This window comes from Cibotium barometz, chromosome 14 (assembly GCF_041138505.1).
Source record: "Cibotium barometz isolate CiBa-2024 chromosome 14, ASM4113850v1, whole genome shotgun sequence".
NCBI classification, from domain to species: domain Eukaryota; kingdom Viridiplantae; phylum Streptophyta; class Polypodiopsida; order Cyatheales; family Cibotiaceae; genus Cibotium; species Cibotium barometz.
In genome coordinates this window covers 53,883,866-53,896,172 of record NC_141059.1, presented here as the reverse complement: position 1 = coordinate 53,896,172, position 12,307 = coordinate 53,883,866, and the positions used below count along the sequence as shown (strand labels likewise).

Below are 12,307 nucleotides of genomic sequence, written 5' to 3'. Positions count from 1 at the left end.
ATAGCAGTGGCTACGTCAAAGCAATGGTCTTTACATCAGATGGATGTAAAGAATGCATTCTTGCATGGGGATTTGCAGGAAGAGGTGTTTATGTTGCCGCCACCTGGTTATGAGGATGTGAGTCACCCCGAGCATGTTTGCAGGTTGAAGAAAGCCTTGTATGGCTTAAAACAAGCACTAAGAGCATGGTCTGACAAGATTTTTGAATATCTTGTCACTATTGGCTTTCATGTAGCCAATGCAGACTTCTCATTGTATGTAAGACACAGTGATAGAGGGGTTGTGCTTGTTGTCATCTATGTAGATGACCTGATCATTACGGGGGACCATGATGCAGAGATCTTTGATGTAAAGATCTTGCTTAGACAGAAGTTTGAGATGAAGTATCTGGGGGAGCTCAGATATTTCTTGGGCATTGATGTGATTAGGTCACCACATGGTATTGGATTACTGCAGAGAGAGTATGGCTTGGACATGTTGTCCAAGTATGGTATGACAGGCTGTAAGCCTATCTCAGTGCCATTGGATCAGAATGGCAAGTTGAGTGCAGATTTAGGAGAGATTTTGGAGGATCCTACTATGTATAGGTGCATAGTAGGAAGCTTGATCTACATGACGATCACCAGCGAGATTTGAGCTATGCTGTTGGGTTGGTGAGTCAGTTTATGTAGGTACCTCAGAAGCCGCATTTGGATGCATTGAGACGCAACTGAGGTATGTGAGGTCTACTTTGCATTGTGGACTATTTTATGAAACTAGGACAGAGATATGAGTACATGGGTACACAGATGCTGATTGGGGCTGGTAGTATCTCAGATAGAAGATCTACTAGTGGCTTCATATTTTCCTTGGGGAGTGCTGCTGTGACTTGGAGTAGTAAGAAGTAGCCTACGGTTGCTCTATCTAGTACTAGAGAGGCCGAGTACTGAGGTGCTGCTATGTACCGAGGTGCTGCTATGGCAGCACCTCGGTAGCATGTGAGGTAGCTTGGTTGAGAAAGCTACTTGCAGATTTGGGTCTATCAATTGATAGACAAGTTGTCATTTTCTGTGACAACATTAGCAGTATACAGTTGGCCAGGAACCTAGTTTTTCATGCTCGCACAAAGCATATAGAGGTCCACTACCATTTTATCACAGAGAAGGTTTTAGTAGTAGGAGATGTTGATCTTGTTTATGTTAGCACACACAGGATCAGGTCACTAACATCTTCACCAAAGCATTGGGTACAGAGAAGCTTCGCATATTCACGACTTCGCTTGGTGTACATGAGATGGAGTTGAGCTCGAGGGGGGGAGTGTTGAGATATCGAGCTCATCTAGTGAGGCGGTGGACACTGATGACCCGCCTGGGGGATAGGCCCCACACTTACACCACTGGCATGGTTGGTGAGATCATGGGTGATATGCGGCCAGTGGGATGACAAGCTGTGTGATAGCCATTCTAGAGACTGGCATAGTTATAGTGCCAACTCATTTAGTTGGGTTCACACTATAGAGTACCCTAGTATGTATTTGGTTGAGGAGCTTTTCATATTGTGTGTACTCTTATCTTTGTATATGGTGTGTTGAGTGTTGTGTGGAGAAGAAGAAGATTTTCAGCCTCTCACCTTGTGTGTGCTCTCTTTTAGGGTTTTGTGAGTGTGTGTGTGCTCTCTTTTAGGGTTTTGTGAGTGTGTGTGTGCTTGTAAGAGCTCAAGCTCTCTTCTCCCTTGCATCTTTTCAAGGGGGACCTTACAATTGGCATCAGAGCAGATATTAGTTCCTAGGACTTGTTATTTAAGATTGTTTTGGAATGTATGTTTTACCTAATGCTCATTGATAAAATAACTTACTAGAACAATTTGAATTGGTGATTGAATGATTGTAGGAAGAGGGTTACGCTTACTTGAGAAGGTGAGGAGTTGAAGAGGAAGATGGATAAGTCCATAAAACGCGAGGAGGAGAAATTTTGAGATAGAGGTTATAAATACCTATGCATTGCAAATCTTGGAAATTGGGAGGAGTTCTTTTCTATGCTCTTTAACAGAGATTGGAGTGACAAAACCATGGTTGGCATAACAAGAGACAAGCTATATAGCTTGTGCTCCGCCAAGACAACTACAGAGAGGTATGTCACTGTCCTTAAAAATCTCATGTTCATTGTTTTAATTTGTTCATGGTTCTCTCTTGATATTGAATCTCAAACTTTATGTCAATATTGAAAAAATGACATCTAGTTTTTTCAATCTTGAATGTTTTGTTTGAAGTGTATGTAGGCAAAAAGAAATATTGCATGTGATGACTTTGACAAAGATCAAAGATCCAAAAGGGGAACACTTTGGGGATTATAAGAAATTAAGATCTTACATGAGGTATGAAGCATATTGGCTACATATGTTTAATGAGGCGTGCATTCAAATTGCCAAGTTTTAGGTGGAAGGGCCTCAAATGCCTAAGAGTTTTTAGGGATATTTGAAATCCCAATGCAAAATTCATGTGATAAATGCATACTCTCACATGTTAGGCAACATGAAGAGTGCTTTTGATGGGGTTAATATGCCTGAGTTGCCATTCTCAAGCAAGAGGCTTGTATACAGGTAGTGTTACATTTCATTCTCTAGCCATTTAAGTATATGTTAGTTTGCCTCTTATTTCATCTAAAATCTATGGTTGAAAAAACATGATGAGATCTCTTTTATAGATGGCTCTTGGATTGCACAGAGCACAAATCCATTTTAGATATGCCCTCTCGGAGATCGCAGAGTGGCTAGATCCACATGATGATAACACTATGTTCTCAACTACCTTGGTGGAGAGGGGTATTATTGCATGGAAATGCACCCGTTGTCCTTGGTGGATTGACTACCCCCTTGGAGTTATCCCTAAGAAAGAGCATCAATAAACTCAAACCTACTTTACACTCTTAAAATTAAGATAGTTGCAAGCGTTAAGGGTTTTGGTCATTGATTTGTTTTATTTATCTGCATGAAGGCTTTCTTCAAGAAAATCCCAAAAAGGTTTTGAATGTGAGCATCACATCTCCACCCCCACAGAGGAGGTGATACAAGTAGTTGGGAAAAAGACTTTAAAGAAAACCAACAAAGGGAAAGAGAAGATCCATGGTGAGGAGCCATCTAACCAAATACATAGGGTGGTTATAGAGGATGAGGATGGGGATGAGAGTGAGCCATCCCTTTTGATTCGCAAGAGGGGGGAAAAAATATGTACCTACTACCACTACGAGTAGGTCTATGGTCTCCAAGTCCATCATGGATCGTCCGGCTTTAGAAAGATGCCCAACCGTATGCATACTATAGGTACAAGAATTTAATGATGTGCTAATTTGTGAATTTGAAATGAACATGTTACTTTAAAAGACTTCTATTTGTATTTTGTGTAACTCTATGTAAATTTGTGTGGCAATGGAAAGGGGACCAATAGACAACTTTTGTGGATGCCCTTTTGGTGGATGTGGCGACCATTGATGACTTTGCATGAGATAGGTAGAGTAATTACATTAAACATCTTATTATATAGTGGATTTGAAGCCAAGCTTTCTTCTAAAGTTAGCTTAGCTAATATGTCTTTACATTTATGTAGTATTAAGGAGTGGTTTAAGACCTCACACTCTACCTTGTATCACCACGCGTACCACCACCATGAAGTATCCTCTAATACAGTGGCTCAACTTGTATTTGTCGATTTTCCTACATCCATGCTAGTGCATGGAGTGCATGTTGCCTCACTAGGTAGACAAATTGTTAGAACACATATTGTATATTTTAATTTCATTTCATCTTGCACTTACAATTTTCCTGCTAAACATTAGAGGGAGTACTTCTTGACATTAGAGAGTGGAATGTATTGGCCACACCATTGGTGAGGGGATTCATGGAGATTGTAGACAAAAACCTTGTAGATGAGGGATTCCTTGTTACTCTTTCTTTCTTGCCCAGGACCTGAGCAAGATATTGAAGTATGCAGGGAAATCTCGACTATAGCTTCATTGTTCATGGATGCTTGTGTGTGATGGTGGCTACTTACATCCACACACAGGAGAGCAGGTGTGTGCAGTAGAACACTGATAATTTATTAATAATTTTGTGCCTTATAATATTTTTATAATAGATTTGTTTGCGCAGGTCACCGATCTCATGATTGGCTTGTTCTATCATAAGAACATGCGTGTGCCCCCCTATGACAGAGAGGTGGGTGAGGAGGTTTCTCATCTCTTGTTCCCAGCAGCTAGGAGTTATATCACATAGGCTCATGTACGCATCAACAATGATTTCACCCGAGTGGATGGGGTACTAGTTAGAGGAGGGGCTGAGTGCTCCAATGCTTTTTCTGGTAATTACACTAACTACAAAAATGTGTGTGAGTTATTTTCTACTTTTTTTAAAACACTCTATTAGTAGTGAGTTTACACAAAAGTACAAAAATGTGTGTGGTTTCATTGATTACCTTTTTCATTGGCTATAGTTAGTTGTTGGTGATATTCACATACGAGAAGGATTATGTTATTGATGTTTTGGCTAGATGTGGTGGATTGAGAGCATCTAGGAGATGTGCCATTGTTTGTTGTTAGAGGTTAATTTCTATGCTTTTAGTGAGTGCCTTCAAAATGAGGTTTGTGGTCCATCTCCTAAATGACGATGATGAGTAGTCATGTGGGCATTTTGATTGCGCACACTATGTGTTGTTTTTTATTAAAAATATTGCAACTAGAGACATTTTTTTTGGGCTCCTTGTTTTGTGGAGTAAGATATTGATCGTTTTGAGATATCTATGGTTTCCAAAGTAAATATTTTTTTAAAAGTAATAACTCCTTTTGTTAGTTAGTTCTTCATCTCATAACTAAAGCTTCCTTAGATAAATAGCACTACAAAGTAGCGTCACATTTGAAAACTAGCATGGTCTAATAGCTAGGTGATGATAACTAGAATGGTCTAATAGCTAGGTGATGATAACTAGAATGGTCTAATAATAACAAGCATGGTCTAATAACTAGCATGTGCTAATAACTAGATTATGCTAACTAGCATGGTTTACTAACATGTGACATTAGATGGTTGTTTATTTTTCCATTCAAAAATATACCTTGGATGTAACTTCCAAAGGCATGGTAAGTAAGTTATCTCTCAATAATGTCCATTTACTCACATTTAATGGTTGTTTATATGGGAAATAAATGCATTGTATAGGTAAGAAATGTAAATTTGAGCCCCAAATTCAAAACGCTATAAATTTCTTGCAAAAATCTCTAAATTAGAAGCTCACAAAGTTATTATGTCCATCACCCACAAACATCAACCCAAAACCTAGGCACTGCGGAAACGTGTGTGGCCCAGTTCGTCCGCGCTCTCGTATCTCTACAAGAAAAAGAAAGATAAGGTTATATTTGTATTATTATTATTTTAAAGAGAAAAGAGTAAAAAACAAGCAAAAAAAACAACCAAAAAAATTAAAAGGAAAGAGAATTAAAAGCCTTAACAAGACTCACTACGGGGCAACCAATATTATTGGGGAATATGCCTTGATTTGGGAATTTTCTTTCATTTCTTTAGAGGGGCATTTCATGCATTAATTTTGGGCTAAAAAGATTATTATCTTTAATATTTTAAGTTTATCTTTCATTTGAACGAGATAGATACTGGCTATCACTAGCTAAGACTCCCTTAAATTATCTTGTGAGCATCCTTTACAAAGTTTTCAATCAAAAGGGAAAAAGGCATTAAGTGTTTTGTGATCACAAACTATGTAAAGGATTTAGACAATAATTTTGAGCTTCAAAGTAAAAGTAAGACCTATCCTCATCATAAATCATGGCTTCTCAAGAAAAAGTTGATAAATTTGAAGGACAAGGTTTTCACACCTAGTAGACGAAGGTCAAATTCACCCTTATAAGAAAAGGGATATGAAATGTGATAAATGGAAAAGAGAAAAAGTCAACAACATGGGAAGGAGAAGTTTCTTATCTAGCCAGAGACGAGAAGGCCCTTGCTATCATAGCCTTGGGATAAAGTGACTCATTCATCCATCATATTGATGGATGTGATACATCCATCATATTCATCCATCATATTGATGGGTGTGATACATCACATGAGGCTTGGATACATCTTGAAACTATGTTTGGTGCACAAGGAAGAAAGTGCTCCAAGTTTAGCTTGCTAATAAATTTTTTTGAGCTAAAAATGAAACCACGGGACTCTCTCTCCTTACATTTGAACTCAATGAAAAGCATTCTAACACAATTGGCAAGTATCAAAGCTACCATAGATGAAGACATCACAATTCCAATCTTACTCAGAAGTCTTCCAGATGAAGAGTATGGTAACATTGTTACCACTCTTATATATGTACCAACATCAAAATTGGTGGACATTAAAGCTTCTCTCTTAGAGAAGGAAAGAAAAATCAAGAAAAGAAGTTCCAACTCCAACTACACAATAAAGGGGGGCTTCTTTCACAAAGCAGAAACAAAAGGGCTACACTAACACCAGGAATTTCTCCAAGGACTTCACAAAAAAAAAAACCAATAATAGATGTGGAATCTGTGGTAAGAAGAATCATAAGGAAGAAAAAAAAAATTGAAGCAAAAGACCAAAGCTTTGATTGTTAAAGATAATCAAGAAGAAGATGATGAAGTGGACGCCTCACCAGAAGAGGCCAAGGCTACTCTTGTTACCAATGACCTCTTGGATTGACAAACCTATGGGTATTAGATCTCTAATATATTCAGATATGTATCACTTGATAGAATATCTGTGTATCTATCATTGTATCAATCCCTAGACATTAGAACATCTATTGTAGGGGAGTATTAGAGAGAACACATGTTCTCTTTCTATTTACCATTGTATAGGCTCCAATGTTAATGGGAAAATATGTAGCCATAGTGTGTAACTATGTGTGAACACTCCTTATGAGTGTAGGAGCATATTTGTGTGTGTTTGGGTGTGATTTTGGGAGCATTATCTATCTTTCTTTGTTCTCTCATCCCCCTCAACCACACACCATGGATCCATTCCATCCTCCATAGGCAAGCATCCATTTTCCTAAACCTACTCTACACACTTTATGTGAAAAAGACAGATATAGGGATCATACTATTAGTCACTTATGTGGATGACTTGATTATCACTGGTGATAGTGATGTTAACATACATGATATCAGGATGCTTTTGAAGCCAAAGTTTGAGATGAAGAATTCAGGTGAGTTGCGATATTTCTTGGTTATAGAGGGGTGAAAGCATAATAAGGTGGACTGAAAACCTGTGTCCTAGACACTGGTTATGAAACACTTTTATGCAGAGTTAGAGAATTAAAACATGGTTGTTTGATCTTGTTTCATTTATTATATCTAAAAGGCAGTAGATAAATTGCTAAATACATCTATTTCACTGTTATTGGAGCAGAACACAAAGCTTTATGTAGATACATGTGAGATTTTGCAGGGCCCCACTATGTATAGGTGCATAGTGAGTAGCTTGATCTACATAACCATTACTTGGCCAGACTTGACCTATAAGCTTACTCTCCTCATCCTCAAGGAACTGTTCCCATTTAATACCCTAAATGCAAATCAAAACCATGTACACAAAATGCCAAATGAGATTTACTGAGAGAAGCAATTAAGCATAAGCACAAATCACATCAAAGATTGAGTACCTTCCAAACAAGGTGTGATATTAATAATCAAGGAGTGTAATACCAAGGCGCAATGTTTTGGGCTATACGAGACCCAAAATTTATTTTAGTCTCCATCCATGAGTGCTGCTCTATGGTCAACCTCTCCATTATGCTTGCCTTGTTAGCCATTCAAAACTTTTGGAACATAAATATCTCTTGTCCCAAGTTTGGTGTTGAGATTCTGAGCATTTAAAATGTATGCATGTGTAAGAAAACTCAACTTCTCACAAACAATTATACCAAATATAAACTTACGCATTAGTTGTGTCAAGGGAAACCATAAGCTTGCCCTCCTTTTTCTTCTCAACCTCAATAAATTGACATCGCACTTGCACGTGATACTCTTCATGTTCAGAGTATACTTTAAAAAAACCAAAATAAATTCATGAACAAATATAGAAACATAGAATTAAGAAACAACCAAGCATGCAATATAAGTGAAAACAAAGAAACCTAAATTATGAAAATGTATGCCAAAATGTTTACCTTCCTCTATCCTTTTTGTCAATGTCTTCAATTGGTGATTGCCATCCCAAAAAAGAAGATCTTGCCTCGCAAATCCGCCCACTCTTCCGTGAGTTGACTCTCAAACACTTCATTAAGCCTTTGCCAAATGGGATCCTAGCCATCAATCATCTATTGAGTGACCGATTTTGTCTCACCATGCCGGCCCTTCAGAGACACAACAAAAGAGCCCATGTTCTACATGTACGCAACCCTATCAAACAAGGAAACAAGCCATGAAGCATCACTAAGTCCTACTCTAATTGCATCTATAGCAGCCAAGCGACGCAAAGGAACCAAAGGAGGCTTCGAGCCTTGAGTCACATTAAATTGACCCAAAACATCATTCATAAGCCCCAATGATATTTTCTCTCCAAAATGCCGGTTAAGTTTTGGTTGAGAATCTGGCTCATGCCCTTCATTGTTATCTATGCCCCCACCTTCCATTGCAAATGTGAAGCTTCTTGAGGGTTGGCTTTGGGGGTTAGTATGCATGGTTGTTGCCATTGTCTCATTAGGAGTGGCAACAAAAACAGTTGATTCCCCCTCTATTTCTTGCTCCGCTTCCAAGGTCCCACCCTCGAAGGCCTCGTCACATCAATGTAAGCACAATATGTTTAGGCTTTCTCCCACGCTTCTTAGGAGAACTGTAGTGCATATTTCTAGAGGTAGGCGCTTCATCAAATGTGAGCCTTTTTGTTAGAGGCCCTAACCGCAAATTCATGACTTCTAAACCATGTTGGGACACTTTCACCCTGCCCCTATGCATAGAGTACTTTGGAGCCATGTGAAAATTGTTAAAAGCATGTGGCCATAAAAATAAATTTTAAAACATTTTAGATTACAAATTAGTAGCAAAGACATATCCTCATTTTATGGAAAAAAAGAACATCTAATTGCACATACTTTAACTAGCTCTAGGCTCTACGTTGGTAAAGACAACAACAATACTCTAACTGAAATAACACTCCACTGAGAGAATTGATTCTACTTAAATGTGGTCAAGCTTTACTATAAACATGTATGTTTTAGTATGCATGGGTGTATGTGTATATATATATAGTAACCACAAGGTTGCAATGCTATGAATTGGGTGTGTGTGTGAGAGATAAGTACATTTATATTTGTATGTAAGTATGCTTATATTTATTTTTATGTAACTATGTATATGTATGTAAGTGTATAAGCTTATATATAAGTATGTAAGTATATGTAGATATATGTAGGTATATGTATATAAAAGTATATGTAAATATATGTAGGTATATGTATATAAAAGTATGTGTAGATAGATGTAAATATATATTTATTTAAGTATGTAACTATGTAAGTATATAAGTATGCTTATATATATGGAAGTAAAAAAATATGCAAGTTATACCAAAAATAAAAAAATATTGTGTAAATGTATGTGTATATGTGAGAAATAAATGTATGTGTATATGTGAGAAATAAATCAATTAAGAACAATTAAAAAAATATTCATTAAAAACACCTATGATTTTATCTTTATGTTTTTTTCCATATAGATTTTTTTGTTTATGCTTTTATCTTTATGTTTTTATTCATATGTCTGCCAAAAAAAGAATAAAAACAAAAAACATTAAAAAAACCCTAAATATTTCCCAAAAAAAAACATGCAGGCCATTGGCCATTCTCTATGGCCACAATGTACGTGCGGATGGCCTGCATGCTCTAGCTAGTCATAGAGCACAATGGCCAAAATAAGGATGAAAAGGTTCGAATCTACCCATGAATTTAGTACCCTCTCTTGCATCCAAAGAAAACAAAACAAACTAACTCTCCAAAATTGTGTAGTAGTAAGTTTTTTAGCCTGCTAAAAAAAATGTTAATCAATGGCCACATGATGATGTCCTTTAGTAGTTTTAAAACCTTCATGCCCACCATGAAGATGATAGCATGTGTTTGATACCCAGACATGTAAAAAGGTTCCTTTAATTTGATTCCATAAGGCTAACAGTCTCACTCCTTTATATAATTTAATTTGATTCCATAAGGCTACAATTAATTGGGAGCATCGTTCGCTAATATCCCTACATATGCTACCATCACTCCATGAACAAGTTTCTATAGTATCACTCCTATATGCTAGTACCACTCCTACAACACAGACAGATTTTCTAACTTGTTAGAACGTGGTATAGAAGGGCATGTGAAGTGCTATCTCAAAAAAGTGTAATCCTAAAGAGCTATTTTGCTCATGTGGTGGATGAATGGATGTAAGCATACATTTTGAAAACTTTTGTGATGGTGCCTTGAGTAAACAAATGTTAAAAGAGAAATAAGTGTTGAAGGTATTTTCTTCTCTTCATATCTTAAGAACTTAAGAACAGCCGATATGGATACTCTACATGTGGGCTTAGATCTCTAGTCTTCTGGACCGGTGAGAGGACGGACAAAAGAATGATATGGGATGCAATTTATTTTTGGCACAATATGTATTTATGTAATATGAAAAAATGAATATATCCAAGAAAGAAATAAATAAATATTGAATATCCAAAAAAAAAACTTGCAGGCCATTGGCCATCATGCTCTATGGCCAATGGCCATGGCAAAGAGCACCTAGATCGTCCGCGCGCGCAGATGGTTTGCGTGCTCTTGCCATGGCCATTATGACCATTGGCCATGGCATTAGCACTAATCGGTTTGTTCTTGCAGGTACCTGGTGCGAGGGCGAGCAGATCCGACGTGCGGGCAAGAAAATCCGGTGCACGGACGAGCTTGACTAGAGTGCGGTATCTGGACCGGTGAGAGGGCGGGCGCGACCGGAGCGCGACAGCGTGAGCGAGGTGGACGGTCGAGATGAAGAAGAAGCAAGGAAAAGAGAGGGGAAGATCGGGTTGTTTTTGGAAAATATTCATTTTTAGTATTTATATTTATAATAAGTTATATTTATAATATATACAGTATATAATATGATATTATATAATATATAGATATCTATAGTATAAATAAAATATTAGATATATTATCTATAGTATATTAGATATAGTATTTATAGGATATAGTATTTATATTTATTAGATATAAATATATATATATATAGTATACATATATATGCACTTATGTAAATACTTATACACACACACACACACTTATATATAGTATATAGTATATTAGATATATATATAACGCTAGATATATAAATAGTATACACATACACTTATATAGTATATAGTTATATATTCACCTTACTATATATATACACACACGCGCACACACACAAAATTAGATATATAATATATGTATTTATAGTATATTATATATGTACATATATATTTAAGATATTTAAATCATGTACATCACTCTAACTTTTAGAGAAGGATGTCATGTGATTATCTCTCTCCACTCTCACCAGAGATATAAAGTAGCATATGTGGAGAATAAATGAAAGCATTTATTGTAGTTATGACAAGAATATATCTTAGATCTTCCAAATCTTGGGGATAATTTTGAGAATGACATTCTCTATGCATAATAATAAGCGAAATGATATCTTTTAGAAGCTACCCTCATAGCCCCCTACTTTTGAGAATGTAGGAGATCCTCAAACTACTATTGTAGGTTTACTGAATGTGGAGGGTTGTCAACCCACCCCCACCCCCTCTTCATAGTTCTTTGAGTGGTGCTCTATTGATTGAGGTGTGTATCTCTGCGGGAGTACTATAGGGCTCATTGAAGCTTCAATAACATGGATGATAGGAAATGAAACTCTGGTTCGGTAGGTTCATATACGGGACAACAAACTTCTTCTTAGACATTTTTTCTTATAGAGCCTTCTGTCTCCATCTCACAAGTTTGTTTCTTTGAAGGCAGTTATTGAAGTTGGTCAAGAGTGTATGGATGTGGAAACCCCTTCTCAGTGGGATGTTGAGGGGCATGAGCACTTTGTGTTGGACTCCTCATTGTCAACTAACTATGTTATGGAGCATTGCATGACTTCTTCGTATATTTCAGATAGAGATAAAAATGATGGTTGTAGCAAGAATCATGAGGCCATCAATGAGTATTTACAGGGTCACTCAGAAGCAAGACTATTGAATGATGTCATTGATCTTGAAGGACCTCCAACAATAGAAACTACCCAACATGCTTTTGTAAATC

The 12,307-nt window shown here is 37.0% G+C and overlaps 1 long non-coding RNA gene and 1 pseudogene across 1 annotated transcript; one reads left to right on the top strand and one right to left on the bottom strand.

The window, feature by feature from the left end:
• The first annotated feature begins 1,914 nt into the window (after positions 1 to 1,914).
• Positions 1,915 to 2,581, top strand: LOC147632195 (uncharacterized; annotated as a pseudogene).
• A 5,091-nt stretch (positions 2,582 to 7,672) lies between these two features.
• LOC147632194 (uncharacterized) lies at positions 7,673 to 8,287 on the bottom strand. The gene is made up of 3 exons (XR_015267428.1): positions 8,162 to 8,287; positions 7,931 to 8,036; positions 7,673 to 7,856 (listed from the first exon to the last, which is right to left on the bottom strand). It is a non-coding gene; the product is annotated as an uncharacterized LOC147632194 (long non-coding RNA).
• Positions 8,288 to 12,307: the final 4,020 nt, after the last annotated feature.